Below are 12,468 nucleotides of genomic sequence, written 5' to 3' on the forward strand. Positions count from 1 at the left end.
CCTCAAAGTACAGGTTGAGTTGGTCACGTAGGGCAAACTTCAGCATGAAGCACTTGCCACAAATGACACAGGAGTGGGACATAACACCTTGGTGGAAGTTCATGTGATGGTTGAGGTTGCTCCTATGGTTGAACTGTTCCCATATTGAGGGAACATGAAGAAGAAAGTGTTGGGCTCACCTGTGGAATACAAGTGTCTCCTCATTCTGAAACACTTCTGGGCACTTATTACAGGATGTTCTTCTGTGGGTTCCCCCCTGGAGAAGGCCCAGTAAAGGGTTCCTGATGCCCCCATAACTTTTACTAACTCCACTGTTCTGGGACAAAGTGGTTCCTGCTAGCTTCAGTCCTAGAGTGATGCTCTCCTTTACTTGGCCTTCAGATCCTCTCCTTCTGTGTCTTTGGTCGGGCTGTAGCAGGTCTTCTCCAACCTCTGGGGAGCTGTGCTACTATCAGGGGCATTGATAATTTTTCAGACCTCATTGATGAGACATCCACTAATCCCTCCAAGGCCAAGACCTTCCCCAAGTCCAAGGCTCCCTTCAATGACTCTGGGAGCACAAGTCTCTGTGCCACCAGCAATGTTGACTCCATCTTTGTGATGCAGATATCTGAGATACCCTCTTCTTCATCCTCTTCCATCTTTAGATCAAGGTCCTTATCTAGGGAAAATTCTAACTTCACTGCTCAAAGAAATGGAGGTAAAAGGGATGGTAGTGGGTTTTAGGAGCTTTCTTTGAGGTTCAAGCACGAGGGAGAAGTAATTTGATGGAGCTGAACCCAGTCAATCCAGTGCTGCACTAAATCCATCCTCTTTGAAGATAATCTTGGACTCAATGAATTGGCTCAGGGCATTTCTACATTTCTCAACCATATCTTCCATTTGGAGGTGGAAGGCAGCTCTTAGGTAGTTCAGAATGTCACTGACAGCAAACTCCCAAGCCTTGATATAGCAGGAGAGAAAGAGGTCTACTGTAATTCTGGCATTATGCGGGAGTGAGACCTATAGCTCTGAACAGGATTTGAGGAAAACTTGGTCACCAAGCAATGGGGAGCAAGCTGCAAAAATGATCTTTGTGACACTGGAACTCAAGACTGTCAGCCATAATATTAATATTGCAGAAGTGCTCCCTCTTCCTGGAGCTGGTTCACATTTCACAGGGCACCAGCAGCATACCCTGGGAGCTGGAACACAAGATTTCCACTCCAGATGCCATGGTGCGGGGTGTCCTGGGGATATTTTCCTGGCATAATTCCTTCAGATATTCTTGCCAATATTTCCTTCCTCTTCCAACTAGATGCTAGCCTTTCATTCTCACCCCTGGCAGAAAGATCTCAGTGTCTCCTCTGCCCCAAACCCTCAAACTCATCCCTCTATCTCACAATCCAAACTTTGCCAAATAGATAAGGTAGCTCATGCCCTTTGAATAAACAGAGTCTCCAATTAAAACCCTTCAATTAAAATGGAAGATCGCCAGACCTTATCTTGTCTCTCATGGTTCTACAAGGACCTTCCAATCCACTATGTAACTGTATTTTCCAAACTCCAAGGCATTGTCATTTGCTTTACTAATTTTCCCTGAGAATCCTGGGGCATTGTCATCCACCCTGAAGCTGTATCCTTAGGACTTCTGGGTATTTTATCTATTCTGTAGTTGAACCCTCCTAAATGTGTTGCATTCCCAATAGAATGTAAGCTCTTTTAAATCAAGGACCTCATTTTTCTAATTATATCCTCAGTGCTCAGCATAATGCTTGACATATACTTAGTGTTTAATAAATGGTTTCTCATTCATCCTTCACTCATGCAATTCAATAGCTTACAACATTCTTATCCCAGCTGGCATGCATTATGCCTTATGATGACAATCAAGGTGACAAAAATGACCATATGCCTTTTTGTCTCTCTGTTCTGCTGTTCAGTTTTAGTTTAGGAATGTCAAGAAAACACACCATTGTGGAAGTAGATTTTGTCTGGGCTTCATTACAACTCTCCCAGTTCTATGCATGCTACCTAAGCATAGGAATGCTGAATATACTTGCTCCTAGGATAGAGAAAATCCTCTGTCAAGTGTAAGCACTACATGAGCTGGGCAGATTGCAACCCAATTTCTTTTCAGTATATAATCCTTCAGTCATACTTCTATGTCACTGCAAGGGGCGAGGTTCCTTGGCCACAACTCAAATATTAATATGTGTAGAACACAGCCACTCAGCCCACAGTTTTAAGACTAGTGCAGGGGGAGTGTGTGAGAGCTGATATGACTGCTTCAGCATATGTAGAGACTTCTATCTGCACCTACTTAAAAGAAATCAATTTCAGCCAACCAACCTCAAATATGCATCATTGGGACAGACCATGGGTGTTCTTAGAAGTACTTTCCCTTTAAAAGGAATATTCTTGGGGGCAGCTAGTTGGTACAGTGGATAAAGCACTAGCTCTGGATTCAGGAGTACCTTAGTTCAAACCTGGCATCAGACACTTGACACTTACTAGCTGTTTGACCCTGGGCAAGTCTCTTAACACTCATCGCCCTGCCAAAACAAAACAAAACAAAACAAAACAAAAACAAACAAAAACAACAAAAAAAAACTATTAATAGGTCTATTCCTTGGGGTTCAGGGAGTGAGGTTAGAGGGAACATCAGAATACAGATTAAGACTCTCTTACTTTAGGGGCGGCTAGGTGGCGCAGTGGATAAAGAACCGGCCTTGGATTCAGGAGTACCTGAGTTCAAATCTGGCCTCAGACACTTGACTTACTAGCTGTGTGACCCTGGGCAAGTCACTTAACCCCCATTGCCCAGCAAAAAAAAAAAAAAAAAGACTCTCTTACTTTAAAGGATATTAATTACAAATATATATATATATATGTATGTATGTATGTATGTATGTATGTATGTATCTGGCTAAGGAGTAAATTTTTCCCTTTGAGAATTCCCCGTTGAAGTACTTGAGAAAAAAAATCATCTGCAGAAGATATAACAGCATAAATAACAACGGCATCTTGGGGAATCTGTATTATCTTCATGTATCGGCAAACCACATTTAACAGAACAAATATTTTTGCCTGGAGAGAGGTAGGCTCTCCAAACACAGATTAATCGTCTTAATGGATTTTCCTTACCTCAGTGAAAAATGCATTATGGGCTCTTAGGTCACCCTCAACACACTGTTCAATTTTTATATGATGTGAGGTTGGCACTAAGATGGTTTTTCTTTCACACTGTGGGTAAAAAAACAATGAGCTGGGTGGTTTGGAGCCAGACTCTTTAATCATTTTCTCAAGACTCAGCTCTCCAATAGAGCTACATTCGTCTAGGCTGTCCTTTTTATTTTCTTTTCTTTCGTTCTTTTCCTTTAATTCTTTTATTCTTTCTTTTTTTGTGTGGCAGTTACATACAATTTGCTATGGGGGAAAAATCAACATACTTCAGCTGTGTGCAAAATGTTTGTGTGATCAATACGGCTCCCCTTGTCAGCCACTTCATTAGTGGAACTCGTTCCCTGAGTGCTTGTTTCAACAACCCTTTCCTGGCAAAATGGGGGAAAGCTCTTGTCACCCCTTCTCCTTCCTCCCACCCAAACACCCAAGGCAGAAAGGAGAGCATTGTCTCCTGATTGACAGAGCCTATGACTAGAAACTTTCTTACTTAGAAAGAAGGCTGTGGCTGCATTACCTCTGTGGGCCCGACTACCACATCTCAGGCTGGCCATTATCTGATCCCAGTTAATTATATGCACTGGCGTCTTTGTCCATCTTGGCCTTTGAGGATTCCTCTTCAATGGGCATGCCACACATCCAATGGACAGTTATTTAGCCATGAAAGACTTCAATCCCAAGGTCGGTCCCTTCTTGTAATTCACTTTTCCCAGCCTTACTTGCATGAAAATAGGAAAAGGTGCTCCTTTTCCCATGCCCCATGAAGGAAGGGGTAACAGACTAAACCAGCCTGACAAGGGACCCTGCTAACTATTTTCAGAGAACAAACGTAGTCAACTACTAAAACATAACTCAGGTGTAAGGATGGTGGTTAAATCTTTCTGAAGATTTAAATTTTCTCAGTGTGTGGAATGTGAAGCTGAACTGAAGATACTAACTCTAAATATGTATGTATGTGTATACCCATGTGTATGTGTGTGTGTGTTTATATTATATATACTACATATATATATACATATATATATATACATACATGTGAATAAAATTATATATGGTTCTCCTATAATTGTCCCAAGTTTAGGTAACATAGCTAGGGTTTATCATATATTTGTTACTTAGAAATTAGACACTACTGCACCAGTTTGGGGGCACCAAGCATTTATTAAAGCATATTAGGTATTAGTAAAGATAGAGCACATGGCCCTGAAAGTTAGGAAAGCCTAGCTAGGATCTAGCAGAGAGAATCATCTGCGTCCTGCCTTCTTGAGAGTTCCAAGCCAAGAGTGTGATCACTGAGCATAAGCTCTCTGAGGGAAGGCTGAGAGACTGCCCTTACACACTGCTTAAAGCTAATTGGCTAGCATCATTCAAATCTATTGATTCATTGGACTTGTAGTCCAGAGCAGTACTTGTTGATGTCAAAGCCCAGAGAACAGAACCTCTGGTGGGAACAAGGTTTTCCTGGTGGGTATGGTTTTAACCTCTATTCACAGTACAAGGTGCCACTTGGCTGACTCTGGGCCAGTCCTAAAAGGTCAGGCAGTTGGGCCCTCAAATGAGGGGGTCTCTGGGAGTCCCAAAACCTCATTATTTTCTCATTATTTATACATACATATAACATACATATGCATATGTATGTATGTATATAGTGTGTGAATATATACATGTATTTACATATATCAATATATGCATATATCTCTTGAAGAAATGTGATCAAATAAATAATCTTCACATGGTTCAGATCTATAAACAAAAATAAGATCTGAAATAATATCCTAGAAAGGGTCAAAATCTTTTCCATGATAACTGTGTTCTAAGATGGAGGAGGTCTTTTTCTTTAATTTCCTCCTGACTCAACTTTGGACGTGTCCAGTTTTTTGTCTAGTCTATGTGTTCCAAGGGTGCTATGTTGCTACCTAGTAACTGATCCTCCGGGTATAAGTGTTAATGTAATTGTTGATACTTTCTTCCAATTCTCTATCAATGTTACGTTGTTAAATGGAAGTAGGGGTACTGGTCACTGGCCCCCTAACAAATTACAGAGAACACATTTGGTAAGGGTTTATGTCATCATTAGAGAAAAAACACTCCCCCAACTTCTCAAGGTACCTTGGAATCCTGAAGGGGCATATGTAGTAGGCCTAACCCTGACAATGTGGGTCCAGAACACTTATGTTAGTTCTCACTGAAAACCATGACCAATCGAAAACCTTATGCCATCTTTCATCATGATTGTATCCAGGACTATTAGAGTTAGAGAACAAGGGAAAAAATACTCCCTGGCCACACACACACACAAACATACAAATACACATTCTTATGTATACACATGAACATACTTATACACACATACATATATGCACAAATTCACATACATACACATTTGTGTATGTCAAAAATTAAAAGAAAAGTGCTTCTCCCCAAGAAAAACATCTGAAAATAGAGTAAAATCCTATTGAGCGTGGGGGATCTTTGACTGACTGAGGAACTTACAAAGACTCCTAATAAAAACAAACAACCCCTCCCCACCCAACACTCACCCCCCCCAAAAAAAGACCTAAACAACAAAAATAGACCAAAAATAAAACAAAAGAAAGGAAAGGAAAGGGAAGGAAAGGAAAGGAAAGGAAAGGAAAGGAAAGGAAAGGAAAGGAAAGGAAAGGAAAGGAAAGGAAAGGAAAGGAAAGGAAAGGAAAGGAAAGGAAAGGAAAGGAAAGGAAAGGAAAGGAAAGGAAAGGAAAGGAAAGGAAAGGAAAGGAAAGGAAAGGAAAGGAAAGGAAAGGAAAGGAAAGGAAAGGAAAGGAAAGGAAAGGAAAGGAAAGGAAAGGAAAGGAAAGGAAAGGAAAGGAAAGGGTGGGATGAGGCTAGGCGACTGCAACCAGAATTAGAGAAGAATGGAGCTAACAAATATGGCAGTGGATAGGGCTGGTATGCGTGATGTATAAGAGTACAAGTCACAGGGAGGGGAAGGAGACTAGTCTAGGAAAGCAATTATGAAAAGGGAGTTATTTAATGTTTCCCATGATTGGGATGTATTCTAAATATATGCAAATGTATATTCTAGGATGGTTGGGCAATTCAAAAACTTCCCTTTTTTTAGGATCAGAGGCTGGAAAAAAAGGTTAAACATATATACCTTCAATGTTCATCCTCTGCCCCCTTCCCCATCCATAAACAATTTAATGTAAAAATAGACTAAAAGAAACTGGTATTAGATGGGGAAAAAGAGAAAGAAAAAGCCCAATTAAAAAAAGGGTAGAATTGGGAGGGGTAGGGAAGAGGCGTGGGGTTTTACCCATAAATATTTTATTATAAATCAAGTCAGAATAGTAAATGGTAAGACCCAGTAACTTAAATCCATGGCGAATGAAACGAAGAGTAAAGGAGTATAATCAGATTAGTCCAATTATACATTACTACTGCTGATTCAAAACATTTTGTTTCATCACCTTCATTTCCTATGTAACTAGAAAGGGATGGAGAACAAAAAGAGAAAACGCCAGAATATGGTATGATAAAAAGGAAAACACCTAATAATCAACACTGCATGAGATTAAAAGTGAGGAGGGTGGCAGAATGCATTAGAAAGAAGGACCCCCCCCCTGCATCAGGAGAAGATAAATTTTCAAGACAAATATTATCAAACATTCAGAGAACTATGAAATTTAATACTACATAAGCTACATGAAAAAAAGGGATCCTACAAAATTTGTTTTATGAAACAAATATAGGCCTTATACTTAAACTAGGAAGGGTGAGAAAATGTGGAGACAAAAAATAATATATTTCTAATTAACATTAATGTACAAATATTGAATAAATATAAGAACAACAATAAAGTTAGCATTTATATAGTACTATTAGGTTTGCAAAATGCTTTTCCTGGGAGGTAGGTGCTATTATTCTCTCTTTTTACAAATAAGGAAACTGTGGTAGATTGAGGTAGAAAAGCAATTTGTTCAGTGTCACATCTGAAGCTGGATTTGAACTCAGCTTTTCCTCACTCTAGGCCCACTGCTCTATTCATTGTACCACTTTGCTTCTTTCATTAAATCTTTTAAATTTGCTCAAGACACAAAGAAGGAGAAAGTGATTCCAAAACATCTAAAAATAATGCAAACAAAATACAGCTCAGGCAATATTCAACCAATATGTTTCTATTTATTTATGTTTTTATTTTTTTGCGGGGCAATGAGTATTAAGTGACTTGCCCAGGGTCGCACAGCTAGTAAGTGTCAAGTGCCTGAGGCTGGATTTGAACTCAGGTCCTCCAGAATCCAGGGACTGTGCTTTATCCAATTTACCACCTAGCTGCCCCTCAACTAGTGTGTTTTGAAGAGCTGAAGCTAGATTTTTAAAGTGTTTTTAAATAAATGAAATGTAAATGATTGAGGAAAAAATTGAAATTAAATGAAAACTATGGAAGAAAGAATTGGAAAAGGGATTAGCAGCTTGTCATAAGAGATACAAAACTTTGTCCAACAAACAAAAACCCTGAAAATTAATGATTGATTTTTTTTTTTGGCAGGGCAATGGGGGTTAAGTGACTTGCTCAGGGTCACACAGCTAGTAAGTGTCAAGTGTCTGAGGCCGGATTTGAACTCAGGTCCTCCTGAATCCAGGGCCGGTGCTTTATCCACTGTGCCACCTAGCTGCCCCCAACCCTGAAAATTAGAATAAGCCAAACAGAAGCCAAAGACTCCAAGAGAAAACAAACAAACAAAAATATATATTAAAACAGAATTAAATGTTGAGGAGAAAAATAATTAAGTTATTGGACTATCTGAATGCCATGACAAAAAAAATAGACAGCATATATAAAGAAATCTTATAAGAAAATGGCCCAGGTTTCTTGGAACCAGAGTATGAACAAAATTTATCCACAGGTCACCTTCTGAAAGAAACCCCAAAATGAAAACACTCAGGAACATCAGAGGCAGAATCCAGAGCTTTCAGGTCAAAGGAAAGAAAGAATATACTCAAAATTATACATGATATAGCAGCTACCACTCTAAAGAAGTAGGGATATTGGTATATCATATTACAGAAGGCAAAGAATATGATGGCCAAGAATAACTTTCCCAACAAGAATGAGTCTAACACTATGAAAGGAAAATAGATCTTTAAAGATGAGTATTTCCAAGCATTTCTAATGAAAAGACCCAGAGCTATGGGGAAAAATTGAAGTTCAAACAAAGAACTTAAAAGAAATATCAAGAGGTAAACAAGAATTAAGAATGATAAAGAAATAATGAAGGATAAATTTCTTACATTCAAATATGGGAGGATGAGGCATGTATCCCTTCTGAACTTAATCATCATCAGGATTCATAAAGGGAATCCAATTAGATAAGGCTTGGAAATGGTTCTTTTATGTTGTGTTTTTAAAAATTTTAACAAAGAATGGAAAAGAAAGAAGAATACACTGGAGGGGAAGGGAAAGGATGGCTGGGGAAGTTATCTCAAAGAAACAGAATATGCAAGTAGTCATCTCTTCAAACAAGGAGGAGGGTATAGGAGCAATGGCTGACACTTTAATCTCACTTTCATCTGAACTGATAAAAAGGAAGAAAATATATATATATATATATATATATATATATATATATATATATATATAGAGAGAGAGAGAGAGAGAGAGAGAGAGAGAGAGAGAGAGAGGGAGAGAAAGGCAGACAGAAAGACAAACAAAGGGAGAAAGTTTGGTACAGAAATAATTTTATTAAACAGCAGAAAGGTGGAAAAAGGAAGAGGGAGAAGAAATTTTTAAAAAGCTGTGGATTTAGTGAGAGAGTAGGACTAAATAAAACAAACTCTAAGAAAATACAAAGGGGCAGCTAGGTGATGTGGAGGATAAAGCACTGGCCCTGGATTCAGGAGGACTGGAGTTTGAATCTGGCTTCAGACACTTGGCACTAGATTTGTTACCCTGGGCAAGTCACTTAACCCTCATTGTCCTGAGGGGAGGAGGGAACAAGGATGTACAGAAATATTTACAATTCTTTGTGAGGTGTCAAAAAATGACACTTTGAGGGGTTACCCATAAATGGGGGAATGGAAGAACAAGTTATGGAAAATAAATGTGATGAAATACTATTATGCTAAATTCTTATCAGCTTAATGAACACCTAGGATTCCACAGGACTAATGATAAAACTTGCTAACTACCTCCTGATACAGAGGTGAAGGACTAAGAGAAAAAGAAAGGAAACAAATATTTTGTTGGACATGGACAAAATGGAAATTTCCTTGATTAAACGTGTTAGCATTGGTGAAAAAAATCATTTTATTGACTCATTTTCTTGTCAAAATAATTAGTTTTTTTCTACAAAATTTAATTTCTTTCCTCTTTATTCTCCCTTCTCACTGGAAAAAATTAAAAATGTATAAGCAAGCAAAGCACATTTCAATATTGGCCATGTCCACAAATGAGCATCTCATTCTATATCTTGAGTTCATCCTCTCTGTATCAAGAGGTTATCACTGGTCATCTGGAACTATGTCGAATTACTGCATTGATCAGTTCTTAAGGCTCTCAAGGTTGTTTATATTTCCAATGTTGTTATTGTATACATTGCTCTCCTTTTTTTTGATTACTTTACTCTGAATCATTTCATACAGTTCCTCTCACGTTTCTATAAAATTGTCCTTTAAAAACATTATGGTCACAATATCATTATATCACAATTTATTCAACCCTTCCCCAATTTTTAAGCACACTCCTAGCTTCCTATTCTTTGACACTACAAAAGGAACAATGATAAATACTTTTTTTTTTTGGTACACGCAGGTCCTTTCATTCTTTCTTTGATTTATTTTTGGGGGTCATAGGCCTAGTGGTGGTATTACTTGAGTAAAGTATATGTGCAGTTGAGTAACTTCCTGGGCATAGTTCCAAATTGCTTTCCAGAAGGGCTAGAATTTTCTTTCAGTACTAAACATAAACACATATTATTTCTTGGAATATCATAATATGTTATCATGTATGCATATGCATACATATGTATAGATAATCTATCATCTATCTATCTATCTATCTATCTATCTATCTATCTATCTATCTATCTATCTATCTATCCTCTATTTCTGTGATTCCTCTATTCATTTATCTATGTTTTCTTCTGTCCTTTGTTCTTCTAAATATGCAGGTTTGTTATTTTTTAATCAAAATGTGAATGCTTTATCTGAATGATGGTTGTTCAGATTTTTATTCTGTCCAGGAGGACTGAACCATAGTTTCCCTTTGTGATATGCATAGCAGAATCTGTTTCCCAGAAGACTAATGTTGTGGAAGAATGATGTTGGTTTCAACCTAATAAAAAAGTTAAATTAGCTAATATGTTTTGGGTATGAATATGCCAAGGGCACACACTGAAAGAAGCAATTAGTACAATTAAACTAATGCATTCAGAAAGCCCCAAAATCTCAGAGAGAGATTGTTTTGAAGATTCCTTGATGACAGATTATTCTTTCTTTCTTTTAATAAAGGGAGCAGCTGTGAGAAAAGATATTTTACCACATTTTAAATCCAAGGCTCATGGTTTTTTGTTGTTGTGATTGTTACTACTGTGGTTTTCCAGTAGCAAAAATGATTATTTTTAATTTTAACAGTGAGGGAACCTGTTGAATGCAGTACTGTTATAATGTTGATTGTAATCTTGACAACCAGAAAACTACTGAGCTTATTAAAAATTCTGAAAATTATTTGGCAGTTTAACATTTGGTATGGTTTGAGTTCTTTCATTCTTTTTGAATGTGACTTTTGTCTCACCGACAAATGGCATCTATTTGTATACTAAACAATTTAAAGAGGCTAAAGGTTGTTAGACTAAAGCAAGGGAAAAGCTTATCTCCTATACCACACTGAAATGATTCAGGTGAAACTTCAAGAGGAAAACAGAACTGAAATTCACTAATTGACTTTGATCCCAAGGGATACACACTGCGTACTTGAATGTTTAATGGAGGTTTTGTCTATTTTATTTGTTTTTTTGTGAGTAACTATTTTTACAGAAAGGTGTGAGAGAAAAACAATCCTCTTTTCAATAATTCTTGGGAACTCAGCACCAATGTGACAAAGGCTCTTTCATTTCCTTCTCACGAGAAGGAGGCACCCTAGTGTGCAGCTGGTGGGTGCAAAGAAAGGGGGCTCGCAGGCCCTGTTTAAAACCCTATCCCTAATGTGAATGCACCCTTCCCTTTTTCATCATTGATCTGATTACTCAAGGGTTACAATCAATGCGCAAAAACTAGGCAATAGGAATGCAGTATTACCACCCCTCTTCCTTGTATGGGCATAACTCAGGAGTGGACCTTATACTTCCTTATATGAACACAACTCCTGAGTGGACCTAATTGAGACAAGGGCTCCTTGAACCATGTGGTTTTGTTAGCCCAAGGGGGAGGAGGGGATCTGAGACCTTTGTCCTACAAACAGGTCAGGAAGAGTATGACTGTTATATCCTCATTGAGAAGAGACAACTACCCATTTTCTCACAAACGGGTAGAAAACCATGACCACGTGAACATTTTAAGTGACCCAAAGTATATTCTCCAAATAGAATTACTTGGATATATTCCTGGTTGTCTGGTAATCTCATTCATATGGGAAATTATTTTTCTTTTTTAAAATTTATTTAGAATTGCATTTTTCCCAAATTACACACAAAAACAATTTTTAACATTGATTTTTAAAACTTTGTGATCCAAATTATCTTCCTCCCTCCCCATCCCCTTTAAGAATGCAAACAATTCAATATAAGTTATACATGTGTAGTCATGCAAAACATTTCCATATTAGTCAGGTTGTGAAAGAAAATGGACCCAAAAATCTTTAGAAAAAGGAACTAAAGAAAAATTTTGCTTCAATCTGTATTCAGACACCCTCAGTTCTTTCTATGGAGATGGATCACATGTTTTCATAAGTCCTTCAGAATTGCCTGGGATCATTGTATTGCTGAAAATAGCCAAGTCATTCACATCTAATCATCTTACAATATTGCTGTTATTTTGTATACAGTACATTTCACATTGCTTCAGGTAATGTGAGTCTTTTCATGTTTTCCTGATAGCATCCTGCTCATCATTTCTTTTAGCACAATAGTCTTCCATCATAATCTCACCCCACAATTTGTTCAGTCATTCTCCAATTGATGGGCATCTCCTCAATATTGAATTCAACTTTTTTTCTATCTCTTTTTGGATACCAACCTAGTAGTTGTATTATTAAATCAGAGAGCATGCATGGTTTTATAGCCCTTTGGACACAGTTCCAAATTGCTCTGCAGAATGTTTGAGTAAGAGCAT

The 12,468-nt window shown here is 37.8% G+C and overlaps 1 pseudogene; it reads right to left on the reverse strand.

Annotated features, from left to right (window-relative positions):
* Window positions 1–377: 377 nt before the first annotated feature.
* LOC122732306 lies at window positions 378–1,216 on the reverse strand (annotated as a pseudogene).
* Window positions 1,217–12,468: the final 11,252 nt, after the last annotated feature.

Source organism: Dromiciops gliroides, chromosome 6, assembly GCF_019393635.1.
Source record: "Dromiciops gliroides isolate mDroGli1 chromosome 6, mDroGli1.pri, whole genome shotgun sequence".
NCBI lineage: Eukaryota > Metazoa > Chordata > Mammalia > Microbiotheria > Microbiotheriidae > Dromiciops > Dromiciops gliroides.